Source organism: Cibotium barometz, chromosome 45, assembly GCF_041138505.1.
Source record: "Cibotium barometz isolate CiBa-2024 chromosome 45, ASM4113850v1, whole genome shotgun sequence".
Lineage (NCBI taxonomy): Eukaryota > Viridiplantae > Streptophyta > Polypodiopsida > Cyatheales > Cibotiaceae > Cibotium > Cibotium barometz.
The window spans coordinates 1,378,497-1,398,005 of record NC_141090.1 but is presented as its reverse complement, the minus strand read 5'-3'; the positions used below and the strand labels follow the sequence as shown (position 1 = coordinate 1,398,005).

Here is a 19,509-nt window from a genome sequence, read left to right as displayed (position 1 = left end):
TCTCGCGTAGCAAGGTCGACCGAGGTCTTGACCAGCCTCGGTTCGATTAAAATGGTGAGCTTCCGGTACGGTGGATGAGGGACCAAGGAAGCGGCCTATGAGTGAAGCGCTAGGTCACCTACGAAGGATCCTAGAGGGTGCTGACCATACGGTGCTCGGGCTCTGGGTCGCCTAGGATACCCACGCATGCGTCGAGGAAGATATTGGAACAAGAAGTAAGAGTTGTTTTCTGAAACCGGGCATGGATCTGGTTGACTGACCTTGCTGGTCCTCAACGGATGAGTCCATGGCTCTTTATATGGATCTGTTGGTTGATCTTGCTGATCTTCAACGAGAGTCCATCTTGATAAGTGATTAAATTACCGAGTATTATGGGCTAGGAACTATTGAAAAGGCCCCTGTGTGGACAGGTGGTGAGCGTTCTAGTTGCCAATGATGCCATAGATACTCTGATGAAGGAATGATGGGAAATTGAATCAACCGGATAAATTGGAAGATTGTGATCAGTGATACTATGGTTTTATTAAAGGATTGTTTTTGGTTGAATCTGTAAAAAGGCAATTTCATATTGGGTGTGTAAGTGGTGTGACTAGTTTTATAATTGCATGAACTTCCGGCTAGGAGGCCTTGGAACTCTTTTCCTTGGTACCCGGGACAAAACCTAACCAAATTCTTAATTGGATCCCATCACTACAGTGGTTGGGCGGTTGACTAACCCATGGGACTGGATGGGGTTAGGCTAGACTGATGGATCCGTAAATTGAGACTCAAATTCTGTTACTACGATAGATAAAGCAAATCCCGGATAGTAATTGTTCTATGGATAGGAATCAACGGCTGTGCCTCTTGATGGGGAAAAAAGCGTTGATCCCAATGATCCAAGTGCAAGTTTCTTCCTTGATCTGACCAAGTATCTTTATAGATGCAGTCGGATCTGTTTGATCAGTAAGGGTTTGACTACGTTAGAGTAAAAGTTTTCCTAGTGGAATCACCCGTGCTTTCCGGTAAAGGAAGTTTTTCCAGGTTCGGTTTTGGAACAACCGACGGATTAGTCTCTTATCTGGATATCCGTGGGTGAGGCCCCGAGTGTGGGACCCCTGTCCCGCGCGAGAAGTGCTACTTCCGCTGCTAGTACCTGAATCCGTTGCTCGGTGGGAACAGGGATCTCACAAATGGCTGCAAGCATACAACTAGGGAAGGAAGCTCAAACAGAATGCAAAGGGTGTGTCACTCACCGCTCAACCGCCGCCTTGAAGGATTCCTGTGTCGCAGTGAAGAAGGAGCCGCCGTCGCCGCTCTACCGCCTCTCCGCCGCCGTGTCGCTACACAGTGCTCGATCGCTCTCTCACTCTCTCTCTCTCTCTCTCTCTCTCACACACACGCAGGAGAAGGAAACCAAGGAGATAAGGCAAGAGCACTCTTGTATTCACAACACATGAGAATGAGGATTTTAGGGTTACATTTGACTCTTATAGGTGACTTGGCCGTTCACACTTGGGCGCCCATACATGGCCGGCCGACCCTAACCCTTATCCTACTGATATTCAAGGTGCGCCTCTCATCGGCGATCACCCAATCCCTTCATCCTTAACATATGGTGCTGACAAGCCCGGCCCATGACTCAGAATATTTAAATTAATGACGTAAAACACAGTACGTCTCAATGTCCGCCATCATAGGTTAACATGCCCCCTTTCCTGATGTAGATTCTGTCCTCGGAAGCTATGGTATGGTAAGCTCGATAGGGTTGGTGTGGGCCGTCTGCAAAACAGGGAAGTAGAGTGAAAGTATGCTGGAATTCAAAAGATATAAAGTGTATAAATTCAAGCATGTTAGACCACAATGGATGTTGCTATGAGACTTAGTTTAAGGGGTCACATGAATGAGCTAGTGTAACAAATTAACAGGAGTTTAAAATTATTGGAAGTAAATCAAGAGTTAGCAAGGTGTCAAAGGTTAATCAAGGTTTATAACTGGCCTAAGTCAAGGAAAATAACCAAGCTTAATAAATAAACAGATGACCACACTGTGTCTACTCTAAGAACAAGTTAATACCGCGAGCCTAGGGACACAAGAAACATTAGAGTTACAGGAGCCTTTTGCCTTTATTTTTTTTTAATGCACGTGACAATTTTAACACACAATGGCGACCTTTTTAAGGCAAAACTAACATCGATCCTGGTACCATGTTTAACACAAGGCATTATCCAGGAATCTATTAGTTCACCTTAGGCAAGGCTACCCCCTACCAACCAAGGCATCGGTCTGGAGTAGAATACTCCTCGCCTACCAAGTATCAATAAGGCGATAGGCCAACATTAAAGCACATCATAGACTTGTATTGCCATATATTGTAGGCTTTTTTTTAAAATCTTTTTCTTTTGATCTTCGCTCCTGAACTATAATTTATCTTGCATCCTTTCGACAAAGGGGTAATAGCTATGTCCTAGAGGTCAACACACACATGGCCAGGTGTCAAACATTAAGATGGTTTGACCCTAGACCTAAGACAATCGTATTCCAAGGTTAACTAAAGACGTCATGCTGCCTAGGAATATTTCCAATAAAGTTAAGCTCATTAATGATTTACACTAGCATGCAAGCAACTTCAAAAACTAAGTAGTACATTGACAATTTCCATGTGGTCATGCATTATAGTTTATGCAATTAATTGAACAGTAAAAACGAAAGAGAGTGGGTATGGAAGAATTACACCTGTAATTGGAGATCTCCTTGATTTGACGAGACAGCTTGCAATTTGATGTAGATATATTTGATGAACGTTGCGGCAGTCTCAAGACTTGAAAGCGAACCCACCTCAAGCTTTTTAACCTGTACAATCAACTAACAAGCACTATACCTCGAGAGGCGCATCAGTGTGAAAAATTCAAGACTCGTTTAAGGACTCGAAACTAGAAACAACTTGAAAACACTAACCTACCTACCAATCACCACACTACTACTGAGGATATGGTAAGAGGATGTTGTAGAGTCCTGGCTCTAGCCCTAAGGCTAAGCCTCTATCCACATCATCCAAATAAATAAAGTCAACCTCAGTAGTGCCATGAGTTTCATCCGTCCATTCATCATTGTCAGATATTTCCTTTTCATTTTCCCATCCACATAAACTCATCAAGAATGTAACCATGCGAGGATAGTCATCTTATGGAAAAGGAAAGCATTGGGCTATCGGGGATATTTCCTCTACGGAGTAGGGGCCAGTCATGGTCAATAGGCGAATTAGCCATTCTAAGTCCTCAACATTTTCCTCTCTGGCTAGTACATCTATATGATCCCATTTAGTTTCAATTATAGGATAGCACATGTGAAATATCTGAGAAAGGTATAGATGATACCTCTCACCAAAGGTGGGAGTGGATGAAGTGTATGATGATCGTGCATCTGCCATATTTGCAAACACAGATATAGCATCAATAGGTTTATGACAGGTCAATCTAGTTCTTGATTGTATACGGATATTTATGTTCTTAACGTGCTCTTACTCTTTTTACTATTTTTTGTTTTTCTTTTCTTTGTTTTTTTTTAAATGTATGAAGCTATATATATACATCCCCTTGAATTTGGCAATTACATGGTCAGGGGAGAAGGTTAAGGAGGAAGCATTAGAATGTCGAGCGTGAGTACATGCTCCCCCTTTCCTTGGGTAGATCATATTATTTACAATGATGTTGCAGCCTCTTAGAACCAATTTGTCCAGCGGGTCATAGGTTGTGATGTGGGCAGATAGCTTTTTATGACCCTTGTGGCCACATCCAATTGTAGAGATGGTAGTGTACGCTCCCATTGACGAATGGAGGAAATGGTTTCCGACGATACTATTACAAGGGGAGACGTAGACTCATCGATTTTTTGTTGGGTGTTGACAAGAGTAGGTGTAGAGCATGTAGACACTTCTATATCAATGTGTGCCTGGCATGAGGAGCTAGAAGCTTCATGTGGCTCCCCCCTTCCTGAGCTAGGTGGTAATGATCGATATCGTTTGGGAATCCAAACTAACTCTGGAAGAAGTGGTGCGGAGCACTCTGTTACCTTTCCCTTACCACGATCTTGAATTGTCATTGGGGTGGCAACAATTGGTTTGCAAGGTTTTACAGGTGATGTAGAGGGATTCAGCTTATGTTTTAGGGACCCAAATCTGGTCATTCCCCTCATAGTACCCTTGGGCTACTAATAATTTTTTAGGGATCCATCGCGAGGTTACATTGCCCTTTCTCAGGTGGGTAGCTACTTTCTTCCTACGAGGCTTCTTGGTGGCTGATTGAGCAGGGGAAGTAGCTATTAACGAAGCTTTTGGGACCCATTTGTATGTGTTTTTTGGCATAGTAAGCGGAGCTTTAGAGACCACCCTGCATGTTTCCACTCTTGGCATTGAAGCGTTAGAGGGGTGGCAAACAATCAAAGATGGTTTTGCCACTGGATTTTGTGATTTTTCATTATCTAACATTTTGTCCAGGGTTGATGGCTTAGGAGCCGGATTTTGAGCGATCAGACCTAGTGTTGGTTCTTGCGTTGTGACTCGTCTAGTTGCCCAATCGATATTGCACTTGGTGGCCATCATCCATTTGCGCCCTAAGTTTACAGTGCCTTCCATAGTACCAGCAGGCATAACCAAAAAGCTTTGAATTACGGTCCCCTTATCATAGGCAATCGGAGTGTGCAGAATTCCTGAGACAGGGATTTTCTTCTTGTTGATACCTTGAACTTGGATAGCACTCTTGGATAAAGGTGGTTTTCCAAGTTGACACCACACGCCATATGATAGCAAATTGTGTTGTGCTCCTGTATCCAATAATGCATTATATAGCACCTCTCCGTAAGGACTCTGTAACTCAATTGGGTATCTTAGAGGCGGGTCAGATTCCAGTGCATCCTCCTCTGCTTCCTTGAAAAATACATGCGTAATTCCCAAGTTGGCTTCTCATTGTCGCCTAGCACGCTGTTGACGTTCTTTGGCTTCGACTCTCGCTTGTATCTTTTTAAGCTCAGCTTGTTCTTTATCTGCCTTCTTTTGATGGATTGCATGTAACTCCTCTTGGCTCAGGGGGTCATAATATCTTTTGAATTTACTCCCATTAAGGAATCCAATGGTTTCAACTCCATCGAGAGTCTCCACTCTGATGGTACCTTGCAGGGTAATTTCACATACTCTATACGGTCCCTTTCCAACATATTTGAGCTTCTTCTTTTCGTTTCGCACTCCATACATCAGGACTTTATCCCCAACCTTGATGTCCTTGTCCTTGTCCTTTAGGTGGCGATCAAACCATTTTTTCCTTCTATCCTTCTCCACAAGGGCATTGTACATAGCCAATTGTCTTTCTTCATTTAGCCGCTCAAGGATATACAGATGCTCTGCTGAGGGATTACCATCCCAACCCTCTTGAGTAGCAACACGAAGACTAGGAATGACAAATTCCCACGGCATGACTGCTTCTTGGCCATATACCATTTTGAATGGTGTGCAATTAATAGCCACTTTGTACACAGTACGATAGGCCCGTAAAGCTGTCGTAAGCTTTAGATCCCAATCCGTGCAATGAGCTTCAACTGTCTTTGTCAAAACAGAGATTAAGGTCTTGTTGGTACTCTCAGCTTGGCCATTCGCTTGCGGATAGTAAGGAGTAGATTTATGATGGGATATCATGAAATTTGTTGTGAGCTCCTTAATCACTTCATTTATAAAATGCGTACCATTGTCACTCACAAGTTCAAAAGGACAACCGAAGCGCGTGATTATATTTTCAAAGAGGAACTTGGTTGTTGTCCTTGCATCTGCCTTACGTGTCGCCTTCGCTTCAGCCCATTTGGTCATATAGTCAGTGGCCACAATAATATAGCGAGATTGTGTGTTTCGGGCCGCTGGGCTAATTGGACCTACAAAGTCTAAACCCCACTTTTCAAATGGTTGGTTTACTTTGATTGGATGTAGGGGCATCTGATCTTTCTGTTGGGGTTTCTTGTATCGTTGGCATTCATCGCAACCCTTCACAAAGAGTGATGCATCTTGGAACATAGTGGGCCACCACCAATACCCTGATTGTAAGATCTTTCGCGCAGTTAAGTCTCCTGAGAAGTGACCACCGGCTACGCCCATATGTGCCTCTTGCAAAATGTATAGATACTCATCCTCTCAGGCACAACGCCTAAGAACGTCATCCTTTCCTCTTTTATAAAGAGTCCCGGCTATCAGGCAATAGGGTTTGCATTCTTTGATCAGCTTTCGAGCTAGATCTTTATACGAAGCTCCTTGGGTGGAAAGCCATTAACCAAAAAGTTAACAATCTTCTCACTCCATTCAGGCATTGTCTCCACCATGAACAGGGAAGTGTCCGGTAAGTCATCATCAACCCCCGTAGGAGCCTCACCATTAGGTATGCGAGACAAATGATCAGCCATAACATGTTTTTTGCCAGGTCTCACAACAACAGTGAAATCAAACTCAAGAAGAATCAATAGCCATCGTGTGATTCTTCCTGTGGAGCATGGTTTGTTTACCATATACAACAATGCTTGATGATCCACATAGAAAACAAACTTGGTGGCAAGGAGGTAATAACGAAATTTCCTTACTGCATATATCATTGCCAACCCTTCTCGCTCCGTAGTGGTGTAGTTCATCTCAGCATCGTTCAACTGGCGACTGGCAAAGCTAATGGGGTAGTCTAGCTTGTGTTCTCCAGGTTGAGTTAACACACACCCAATAGCAAAGTCTGATGCATCAATATGCACATGGAAGAGTAAATCCCAGTTAGGCATTCTCAAGATTGGAGCACTCGCCAAGGCCTTCTTTAATAGCTCATAGGCACGGTCACATTCTTCGGTCCAAATAAACTCGATGACAAGCTTATACAATGGTCGAGCTATCTCGACGAAGAAGAGAATAAACCTTCGATAATAACCAACGTGGCCCATAAACCGTTGGACTCCCTTGTAGTTGGTGGGTGGTGGCAATTCCAGAATGACCTTGATTTTACTCTCGTCCGTGGAAATCCCATTTTTGGACACTATATGCCCTAAGATAACTCCGTGTTTAACCCAGAATTGGCATTTGAAAGGATTCAAGGAGATGCGATATAATCTACACCTTTCAAATATTTTTCGTAAACACATCAAGTGCTCATCCCAAGAGGAATGAACACAAAGATCATCTAAGAAAGCTTCACAGAAGTCCCTTAGATATTCCTTAAAGGTCGTGTTTATCAATCGTTGGAATGTTGCAGGTGCATTGGTCAAGACAAAAGCCATGACGCGAAAGGCAAACACTCCAAACTCCGTGATAAATGTTGTTTTAGCTTGGTCCTCGACTGCAATTGTGATCTGATTGTAACCCGAGTACCCATCTAAAAAGCTATATGCCTCTTTGCCTGCCACTCTTTCAAGCACATGTTCCAAATATGGCAAGGGGTAATGATCCCTTCTGGTGGCTGCATTAACCTTTTTGAGATCAACGCACACTCTGAGTTTCCCATTCTTCTTTGGTACGATGACTATCGGAGAAACCCATTCTGAGTGCTCAATAGGGTATATGAATCCACATTTTACAAGCTTTTCAATTTCCTCTTGTACAATCTTTGCGTACTTAGGATTCATTGGGTAGGGACGTTGCTGGACTGGTTTAGCAGTGCTAATCATTGGAATCGTGTGTTGCACCACCGAGGGTGGAACACCCTTCATATCATGATATGTCCAAGCAAATATGTCCTTGAATTCTTTAAGAAGCTTCGTAAGTGCAGCTTCTTCCGCCTTGGTGAGGTCTTGAGCAATAAAAACTGGTTTAGACTCCTCACCCGGATCTGCTAAGTCTATCTCCTTAACTACTGGCAGGGCCATCGTAGACACCGCTACTCCCATTGGTAGGCGTTCGTTGGGCTTTTGTGTAGACCACTTTACGTTCCCTTGTGGTAAATGATTTGAAATGCTCGGGTGCGGGGTGTAAGTCTACTGGTTCTTGTTGTGCTAGGCTTTTTTCTTTCAATTCCGCTTCCTTTTGTTGCTGAGCCAACTCTTGGTTTTGCCGCCTTCTTGCAGTACGACTTAGTTTCGGCTTCTCTTCGATTTCTAATTGGGCGACGTCATGAGGTTGCGGAATACACCACATGACACTTTGGAGATATTGTCCCCAATTATCCGCTAACACGGCATAATCTCTCTCCAAATGCAATACTAATGACAATGAGTGTGCTATTGTTTTTCATAATAAACTGAAAATAATGCTTAATCAAGGAACTCGTAACCAAGAAATCTATACATAAATATTCACCACCATGACCAAGAGTCCACCCAAGCTCTGATACCATGTTAAACAATCCTAAAATGGGATTCATCATGGTGATAGACAAAGATTAAGCAACATAATTAGGGTGGATTAAACCACACTAAGAACTCCATAAGAGAGAGAGAGATTGCATACTCAATACTCAATTCTATTGCACTATGGTATTCACAACAATGAACCATACAATGCTATAGGCTTTCTAGCCTTATCCCACTTTACACATCATCATCCATCTAGCACTCCCTTTTTCACTCTTTTGGTCAACACTCACACACCATTCAATATTACATGTGGCATTCTTATCTTGCCACAATATCTTGCACCTCTAGGGTGCTTTCCCACATATACACAATAGCACGATTACATCTCTCAACACCTCCTCTTAATGGAGGTGTTCCATAACTCACCCATCACCATAGCAATGTAGCATTGCACAACCGCAACAATCGCCACCTCTCAACACTCCCCCTAAATGATACATTGGAGTGTTCATCAACCAAACATGTGAGCGCATGTCTACCATCTTAGACACCTAGTCCATTTTGACCCGACTCGCTCACAGAGCAGAACCACTGAGTCCAATTTGACCGTAGAAGTTCGGGTGGGAACCAACCCATGCGCATGCACCTTACACATGCATCGCTCATGCACACATTACAACAACCATTTCGAGCTTCTCGGTGAGCTTGGGCAAGGAAACCCTTATACCAATGGGTGATAACAAAAAATACATATCTCGTTTTGAGCTTCAAGCTCGGGTACGGTTACCCCTAAGTATATGGATGCATATCAAATTATAATTTTTATCTCCATTTTAGTCGCAACCGAGCAAGGGACCCGCACATGGAAGTTATCCACGACTTCACATTGGTAGACCAATATTTTGCCCATTAGTGTGGATTTGAAATCACATGTTAATCTAGAGCTCATTTACCTGCATGAACAGCCTCTTATAGAAGGTAATGTTTATTAAACCTTAGCTTTTATATATATATATATATATATATATATATATATATATATATATCTTTTGAAATAGCTCAACGTTATCTTCTTAGCTGGAACCGATGGATGATGGCGTTGAGTGGCCAATTCCTGTGGCGAGTGATGTGGCGTGCGCTCGTGCACCATTAGTGCACCTTCAATCAACACAGCGGCCAGCTTTGCCAGTTGTCACCCGCATACAGCGAGCTGTTTTCACTGCTAGTGTAGTATAACATCAGAATGATGTGTTTGCTGAGATCTGCTATGAGCCGAACGTGTGGTTGTAGCTTCTCCTACACTCCCCACCAACTAGACCCAAGTTTTTAGAGTGCTCGCTTCTTGCAATGCACTCCGTGCTACGATCTGATCACTTGCAATGCACTCCGTGCTACGTTATGGCTATAGTAAGCTTCTCATTGAGCTCAAAATTTCCATGCTTCTCCTCTTTGCATGCTAAACCTTCATCAAGGGTTCTTCTCAACACAGTTTCTCTTGAAACCAAAGGTGCATACCATCATAAAAGCCATCAATATCTTCCACACTAGGTTTCTCATCCTGCATGAGCAAATTTGCAGCACTACCCCTTTCTTTTGGTGTGCTCAAGAGATGAGCTCCATGCTCAGCTCATAACCACTTATCCCTTGCTTGGATAAGCTTGCACCTACTTATGCTCTTTGTCAAATGCAAGAGCCATGGGATTCACTCATCCCATAAATCAGCAACCCTTCTTTAAATTGAGCATTCTTCCATGCTCAAACCAAAAATTAATGAGGCAACATCCAAAATACCTTCACAAATCTTTTCTTGGCAACTTCCTTGATGACACCGAAGACTCCATAGTCTTCATACTTGCTGAAATCTCCATTTTCAGCTTCTTTGATGATGAGCAGGCTTTCCTTGTTGCAAAACTCCCATTTGCAACTCTCTTGGACAGCTTCTATGCAACCTCCTTATTGCAAATCTCCTCTCAAACTTGAGAATGGCAGCTCCAAATCTCCATGGGCATAATCTCTCTCCAAATGCAATACTAATGACAATGAGTGTGCTAATTTTTTTCATAATAAACTGAAAATAATGCTTAATCAAAGAACTCATAATCAATAAATCTATACATAAATATTCACCATGACCAAGAGTCCACCCAAGCTCTAATACCATGTTAAACAATCCTAAAATGGGATTCATCATGGTGATAGACATAGATTAAGCAACATAATTAGGGTGGATTAAACCACACTAAGAACTCCATAAGAGAGAGAGAGAGATTGCACACTCAACACTCAATTCTATTGCACTATGGCATTCACACTGAACCATACAATGATATAGGCTATCTAGCCTTATCCCACTTTACACATCATCATCCATGTGGCACTCCCTTTTCCACTCTTTTGGTCAACACTCACACACCATTCAATATTACATGTGGCATTCTTATCTTGCCACAATATCTTGCACCTCTAGGGTGCTTTCCCACATACACACAACAACGCAATTACATCTCTCAACACCCCATCTTAATGGAGGTGTTCCATAACTCACCCATCACCCATATCAATGTAGCATTGCACAACCGCAATCGCTACCTCTCAACAATATTGATATAGGAGATACTGAAGTGTTAGACTTGGAGATAGACCATGTATGGATTTGTTGGGCAAGATGGGATTGATGAAGCTTCCAATTAAAGATGCAACATACTATCGACTTACAATATTTTGGTCAATTTCTATTTCGTTTTATATACCATGTATGGATTTGTTTACAAGATGGGATTGATGAAGCTACCAATTAAAGAAACATACTGTCGACTTACAATAATTTGGTCAATTTCTATTTTGTTTTATAGACATTTTAATATTTGATAATTTTTTAATAGTTATAGTGGGTTTTTTTCATTGCATTACACACCCTTTTATGCTCTCCGATTTCTTTCCCTTACAAACGACACTATAAGTGATGCTATAAGTGTCGTTCTCGTGGTGCTTATAGCACTCTTTGTGGTGTTTCATAAAGCACCGCTATGCATGGCTTTTGTAGTAGTCTTTTTACCCTACAATTGAACATTCTAACTTTTGTGTTCTTTTGGCAAGCCTCCTCCTATATAGCTTCTTTCACCATTCTAGTCATTCCCATCTTCACAAAAGGTTCATACACCTATAGTCCCTCACCATTCTATCCTTTTCTACACAAAAGGGGTGCTCATGCCTCCATACTCTAGTGGGAATTTCTATTCTTCGTGTCTCCTTGAAACCCCATAAGATGCCCTAAAGATTTGATCAATTCCAGCTTTGTACACAAAAAACTAATAAGCGTAAAAACTTGTTGTGGACTCTTTGGAGATTTTCATGGCATCTAGTTCGTGAGATGAGGACAATGATATAAAGAAACCCTTTAGATAAGTGTTTATAATATTTTAATGTGTGTTTAAGAAGAATAGAAAATGTGTGTGTGTGTGTGTGTGTGTGTGTGTGTGTGTGTGTGTGTGAGAGAGAGAGAGAGAGAGAGAGAGAGAGTATGGATGGGGCTTTCCGCTCATTCTCCATGAAGTTTCTATAAGTGTGCTAAGATGGGAGACCTTGATGGCATTCAGTGGGGGACATTTATATATGGAAAACATTTAGATTATCTCTACACTATTATTCTCACTATTCTTTCCCTTGTCACAGCATTCACCCACGTGTCACTCTCTCAGTGGCCATCTCATTTTAGCATGTGGTAGTAGTGCAAGCACATAGGTCCCCACTAGTAATATTTTATTGATAAAATTTATGAAGAGTAGAAAATATGGGAGGGTGGTAGAGAGAGAGAGGAGAGAGAGACATACGTGTGGCCATTGTTTTGAGTGGGCCAATGAAAAGCAAGAAAAAGAAAATATCGATACGTGGCAAATCCATATAGACGCGAGCTCCACGTGTCTAGAGACATATAGACGCGACCACCACGTGTCTAGAGACGCGCTTGCAGACGCGGTGAGGACTAGGAGAGGCGGTTTCTTTGGAAGTCGATAAAAGCGCACACATGCAGCAGCGCTCCCGCAGATCAGGCGTCTCTCTGTAGAGAACACTTCTTTTTTCTGTGGATTGGAATTTGTCATCACATTCTCAAACTCTTGGTTTGGACCGTAAGTCTCATTTGATCCACTATGGTTGGGACGAAGCGCCATCACAACCACCACCCTCAGCACGCCTATGGCTACCCACAGCAGCAGCAAGGTATTAATAATAATTCCCTCCATTTGGGTATTAATCCGTTGGAATTTTGCGTACCATCCTGCACCCTTATATTTGCTTTGGTTAACGTTGATCAGGGTATTATTATCCTCCCCCGCAAAGCTACCAGCCCCGCCCTCGCAGAAGCGGTGGCTTTCTCAGAGGATGGTAAGTATGACTTGAACCTTAACAGATTTGCTTAAATATGTTTAATGCAATCTATAATGATAGCATGTGATGAATCTTTGCTGCTCTATTTGTTTAATTGCAGTTTGGCTGCCTTGTGCTGCTGCTGCCTGGTGGATGAATGCTGCTGCTGCTGCTGCGACCCCTCTTGCATCCTCGGCTGCTAATTCCGCCATTGCAACTGGCAGCAGATTATAGCCGTATTTGCAGGACAAAGCACCCGGTTTTCTAAACGCTCATTTAATTAGTACATATCAAAGCACGCGGTTTTCTAATCGCTCATGTAATAAGTTAATTTAATTAATATATGTATATATATCGATATTTCTCCAGGTTTTCCCTGAGCGTCGTCACTGTAACGCTCGGGAGCTTAATAAAAACTAATAAGGTTAATAAAAACATTGGCAGCTTCAACTAATTAATTGGTTTTTTATTTTTCACAATAGTTCGGTTGCAACTATTTAATACCTTTCCTCCAACTAATGAATTGATTTTTTAATTAATTACAAATTCTTTTTTTACTCATTGTAGCCCCTATTAGTTAAAAAACTGATTAAGTTCATTGAACTAATTAAGTTCGTTGAGAATATGTTAAAAAGCACTAATATCTGCTCGTAAAAATTGACAAGCCGTTAGTAAAACAAAAAACAAAGAAATAAGCAATTCTGTGAGGCATGGGACTTTTGGGATTTCTATCCACCCTCACATGGTGCTTTCGAGGTATGCTTGGACTCTGTGTGAGGCGTGGGACTCTTGGGATTTCTATCCACCCTCACATGGTGCTCTCGAGGTATGCTTGGACGAGCACTGTATGGTCAGCATCCTCTATTATCCTTCGCAGGTCACCTAGCGCTTCACTCATAGGCCGCTTCCTTGGTTCCTCATCCATCGTACCGGAAGCTCACCATTTAAATCGAACCGAGGCTGGTCAAGACCTCGGCCGACCTTGCTACGCGAGACGTCCTCCATTGACTCTCCGTGTCACAGCAGTTGCAACTTTATCAGTTAGGTCTCCACAACCTTAATCACAAGACGGTCAAAATGCTTCCCTAGCATTCTTGACATAAAACAGTCATTTACAAACAGGTCACAAATACAGTTTCTACGTCCAAGCATACCTCGAGAGCACCATGTGAGGGTGGATAGAAATCCCAAGAGTCCCACGCCTCACATACTCAGACGTCCAAGCATACCTCGAGAGTACCATGTGAGGCTGGATAGAAATCCCAAGAGTTCCACGCCTCATGGGACTCTTGGGATTTCTATCCAGCCTCACATGGTCTCTCGAGGTATGCAATGTGAGTACCATGTGAGGCTGGATAGAAATCCCAAGAGTTCCACGTCCAAGCATACCTCGAGAGCACCATGTGAGGCTGGATAGAAATCCCAAGAGTCCCACGCCTCACAAATGCAAACAAACCACACGTAGTAAAGTGTCGGTAAAACAAAACAAAAAAGCTATGGGAAAAAATCGAGCAATGTAAACAAACCACGTGTAAAGTGCTAGTAAAAAAAAGAAGCGGGAAAAAAATTCGAGCAATGTAAACAAACCACGTGTAAAGTGCTAGTAAAACAAAAAAAAAGTAGCAATGTAAAATGAGGAAAAAAAATTCGAGCAATTTAAACAAACCTAGAAAATGCTAGTAAAACAAAAAGACTGCAAAGTGCTAGTAAAACAAAAAGAAGTAATGTAAAGTCAGGTAAAACAAAAAAAAAAGGCATGTAAAATGAGAGAAAAAAACATATAACCATCAAATTGTTTTTTTTTACAAGAAAATGTGTTGCACCTTGAGAAAATGTGAATTATGCCTTGATATATGCAGTCCTTGCATATTTATATTTAAGGCACATGTAAAATGAGGCAAAAAAATCATATAACCATCCAATTGTTAAAAAAACAAGAAAATGTGTTACACCTTGAGAAAATGTGAATTATGCCTTGATGTATACAGATGTTGCATATTTATATTTAAGGCAGAAGTGTAGAACTATCAATTAAAAAAATGTATCTGAAACTTAAACTTGAGATCAACTTAAACTTATCAATTAAAAAATGTCTGAACTTAAACTAATGAGATCAACTTAAACTTATCAATAAAAAAATGTATCTGAAACTTGAACTAATGAGATCAACTTAAGTGTCTCCTCTCTCTAGCCACGTGATGAGTGTAACTATCTCCTCTCTTTAACCACATGGCAGAACTGTAAGGGTGACAAGTGTAACTATATCTCCTCTCTCTAACCATATGGCAGAAGTGTAAGGGTGGGTAGACTGTGCACAGATGGGGCAAGTGTTGTGGCAGTGTAAGGGAAGGGTGAGGCAGACTGTGCAACGTGTGGATGCAGAACTAGTCCTATTTAAATCCACTAATGGCTGTGCAAAACTAGTCTGAGTTTATTTAGTCCATTAATGGCTTACATACTCCATTTGTGTAACAATACACAATCCATTTGTGTAGCAATAGGCCAACAAGAGCTAGTGCGTTTTCTTAATGGACTGCAGAAGAAGAGAAGCTTCCAAGCCTTGTTAACAAGGACATAGTGGGGCCTGGAACATCTGGTTCCCCAATACCTATTCAGGAAGATTCTCGCCCCATACGAAGTGGCAAAATCCCCCCCTCAACTCAGAATTACCTCCTCAAGAATTTTCCTCCTCCAAAAGGAGAATCTCCAACGAGTGTAGACTCCACTGTTTTATTGAAGAGAAAAAGGCGGTAGTGAGAGGAAGCCACATTCCAAAAACCCAAAGAAAATAATGTTTAAATCTATTCTCTCCTTCAATGTTAAGGGGATTACAAACCCCCTCAAAGCATCCAAGTTAAAAAAAACTGCCTCTTTAGAGAGAAAATGTATGTAGATTACGTTGGTCTCCAAGAAGTAAAAGCTTCTGGACTGCTTCTTAAGTCCAATCTAGAGAAAATATCTCAGGATTTAATCTGGTTCTGTTCTGAACATAACCCTGGTAGTGGAGGCATTGCTTTAGGAATCCACAAGGAGTGGTAGAGTTGCATCAAGGGTTCCCTGGTTGACCTGACTAGATGGGTGGTTGTGAAAATGGTCACAGACATCAAGTGGTACATGGTCTCAATGTATGCTTCAGGCCCTCCTAACACTATGCCTGCTTTGTGGCAATCTCTTCCCAATTACATTCGCCTATTATTCTTGTAGGAGACTTCAATATGGTTGAAAACAAACAGGACATGTTGTTTGGATTGGGGCTCACTTTGAAGGGGACAGAGCGCAAGGACTAGCTCACTTGTAAAGGTTTTCATGACCTGATTGATTTTGCCTCAACTACAGAATTTACATGGTCCAATGGGAGATCTGACTCCTTTCCTGAGGAAAGCAAGGCTAGATAGATGTTACATTAGTGGGAGTATTGCCAGCAAAGAATATAGTAATACTCACATTAGAGTTTTAGATTCCACCCACATCTCAGATCATAAGCCTATTCTCATCTCCCTTCACAAAGTAGATCCCCAACCTAAGGCAGGGTGGTTTCATGCGAACCCTTCTCTGTTTAACCTTCCTTTTATTCAAGAAGGAATTCAAAAGATTTTTCATGCGGTTTTTCTTTCTCAATAGGCCCCTGCTAGAGCTTGGTCCCAAGCCATTCGGCAGACTCAACAGATGCTCAAAGACTCCAAAATTCAAAGAGACAAGTATAGAGTAGCTAGGAAGAAAGAAGCTCTTTAGGAACTAGAAAGGGTTGAGAACGAAGTTAATTAGGGAAACTTGGCTTGTCAATCAAAGTATCTGGAGCTAAAAGCAGCTCTGAAAAAGGAAGAAGATATAGAATTCAGCAAACTACAATTGTTCCTTCGGTGGGCAAGAAAAGGGGATAGACCTAATAAGGAAACATTCAATTGCCTAAAGAAAAAGAAGGACAAAGACCTGATTCTGAGGCTACGAGATAAAAATGGTAGACTTGCTTAATCCAATGTAGAAAACCTGTCTATTGTTCATTCCTATTATTCTGAGATATTTAGCTCCCATCCTCTTAGATCCCTAGAGAAACAGGGAGCTTGTGCAACAATTGCCATGTGTAGGAAGGAAACAGTCCCTCCATCTTTGGCTGCCATATTAGAAAACGATCTCAGTGTAGGGGAAATTGAAAATTCCATTGATTCACTTAAAAATGGCAAAATCCCTGGTCTTGATGGACTCTCCAATGAATTCTACAAAAGCTTCAAAAAAATTCTCTCACCATATCTTCTTATGATATGGAGAGAATCTCTAGCCTTTGGGGCTCTACCAAGACAAGTCAATGAAGGAGTCATTAAGCTCATACATAAAAGAGGTATTAAAGAACTTATCAATAATTGGAGGCCGATAACTATGCTTTCATCTTCCTATAAAGTCTTTGCCAAAGCCCTTGCAATTCGGTTGTCTGACAATCTCAACTTGTGGATCAGAAACGAGCAAAAAGGATTTGTTAAGGGTAGATATATTTTGGATGCTATCATTGCACTTTGGGGAAGGAATTGAACATGCTCAGAACACAAACCAGAATTTCATTTTTTCCAAGATAGACTTTAACAAGGCTTATGACTCGAGTGGGATTCCCATTCTCATTAAAGAGGTCTATCCGGCAAGGATGTCCTCTTGCCCCTCTTCTATTTGCCTTAGCTGCAGATGCCTTGGGATGGCTCGTCCGACAAAGAAATGCAGGACCAAAGATTAAGAGGGATCAACATTCTTGGGAGTTCCAAGCAACTTTGTCTACAACAATTTGCAAATGATATGAACAACGTAATTCACAATGGCCCGCTGTCAATTGAAATCTTCTAGAAATTCCTTAAGATTTTCTGCCTTACTTCTGGTTCAGTCATTAACCATTCCAAAAGTGGTATCAAAACCCTTTTGAGGGACCCACCACAATGGCTGATTGATCAAGGATGTCAAATTATACAGGAAGGAACAATATTGAAACTTCTTAGTATTCCGATGGGATTTGGGGTCAGCATGCATCAAAGGCGGTTGTGGGTTATGGAGAAAATTAAAAGGAAATTTGCCAGGTGGAAAGGCATGCAATCCAGCCTGGCAGGTAGAGTTGTGGTCTTGAAGCACATTCTAATTCCTACCACTATCTTCTTCCTCTCTTGCTGGAGACCATCCAAAGCAAAAATCAAACCGCTCGAGGCACTCTGTCAAAATTTTCTCTGGGGAGGGGATACATATACATTCAGCATCCCAAAGGTAGCATGGAAGTATTGTACCCTACCAAAGAACAACGACGGTTTAGGTATCCTGGATTTAGTTGAATTGGTGGACATAATGGCCAATAAATGGATGATAAGAAGTTTGATGAACCCCTCAGAGTACTGGGCCCTACTTCTTCATATGGATTCCTCCCTCTTCTCTGTCTAAGAATGTAACAGGTGGAAGAATCTACCAGCTCTGACCCTATACTTCAGAAATTGCGACCCACATTTGTACTCTAAACTAAAGATGGATCATCAGCTGGAACAGGCATCAACGGAATTATAGGTTCATGAACATATGATCTAAACATGTCTCTACTAAAATGTCATATCTTATGTGGCTTGTACTACACCATGCATTATGGACCAATGATAGAGCAGCTCTATTCGGGATAGGCAATTGGCTATGTCACAACTGCAACAAAGAGAGAGAAACTATTCCCCATCCGTTTATGCACTGTCAGAAAATCAAACTAGTGCTCTCATTTTTGAAAAAATGTATTTCTCCCACTCACCCTCAAGAGCTCACATGGAAGGAGATGTTACTAGGGGAAGCAAATGGACTGAAAAATTACTTGATAATGCAGATTCGAAGTGCTCTAAAGGACACCACTAAATTGCTGTTGGCCAAGATAGAAGAGCTAAGTGAACTTCTAGTTGATAAATGGATGACGTGGAAGAAGACACTTTTGAGGTCATAAGAGAAATAGAAGATGAGTTGGTGCTTAAAAAGAGGGAAGTCATGGCTGCACAGTGACCCGGGATGAAGAACTGTCCCAATACATTATGGACCTCATTGAGCTGCAGGCTGCACTCTAAATCTAGGCTTAGTGCTGAGTTACGCTTCTCAAAGTCAAAAAGCTTCTCAAAGTCAAAAAGCTTGGTTTTGTAATAAGTATAGTCATACTATAAGATCGGCCTTTTCTTTAATATAACTTCAAGCTTCTTTCCAAAAAAAAAAAAGAGCTAGTGCCTTTTACTAATCTCATTAAGAGATCTTTAAGTTAACTAATCACTTACAAAAATCCATCTTGCAGTAATAAACCTAGAATGGCCAATATAGGTTATAAACCCACGATGCCTCCATTGCGCAATAGAGAGTAGAAACCCTCATACGACCATTACCGCTAGTAACCTGGAAATGACAAAAAGAACTAGAAAGACAAATCAAGACAACAAAAACATAGACAAAGTTAAATGGATGAAGAAAGTGATCAGATTAAACCTCCATCATGGAATGCGATCTTCCATATTTTGTACAACTCTCATAATTAAAAATTGGAAGAGTCTTATAATTTTAAATTGGAAATCTTTTGGCCAATTTTTGCAATCTCTTCTTGTATAATTATGCTCAATTTTAAATTGTCCGCTCTTTAATTTTCTATAAATTATGATGTGTATATATATATGGAGGAGAAAATCCCTTCTTCTCATGTTTTTCCTTATTTTTTTAAAAAGTCAAAACTCACATTTTCCCTTATTTTTTAAAAAATTTAATAAACCCATGTCCAAAACACCATGCACACATGCATGCAAGGGGCATGTAGGTTGCTATCTGCACAACGATCAAAGATTGCAACTCAACCTGCGATGCCCTTTTCTACCGAAGCTGTGAAGGGCAGGGTGT

The 19,509-nt window shown here is 41.4% G+C and overlaps 1 long non-coding RNA gene across 1 annotated transcript; it reads left to right on the top strand.

Annotated features, from left to right (window-relative positions):
* Positions 1–12,319: 12,319 nt before the first annotated feature.
* LOC147612311 (uncharacterized) lies at positions 12,320–13,003 on the top strand. Its single transcript, XR_015263556.1, has 3 exons — positions 12,320–12,495; positions 12,591–12,660; positions 12,764–13,003. It is a non-coding gene; the product is annotated as an uncharacterized LOC147612311 (long non-coding RNA).
* The last annotated feature ends 6,506 nt before the right edge of the window (positions 13,004–19,509 follow it).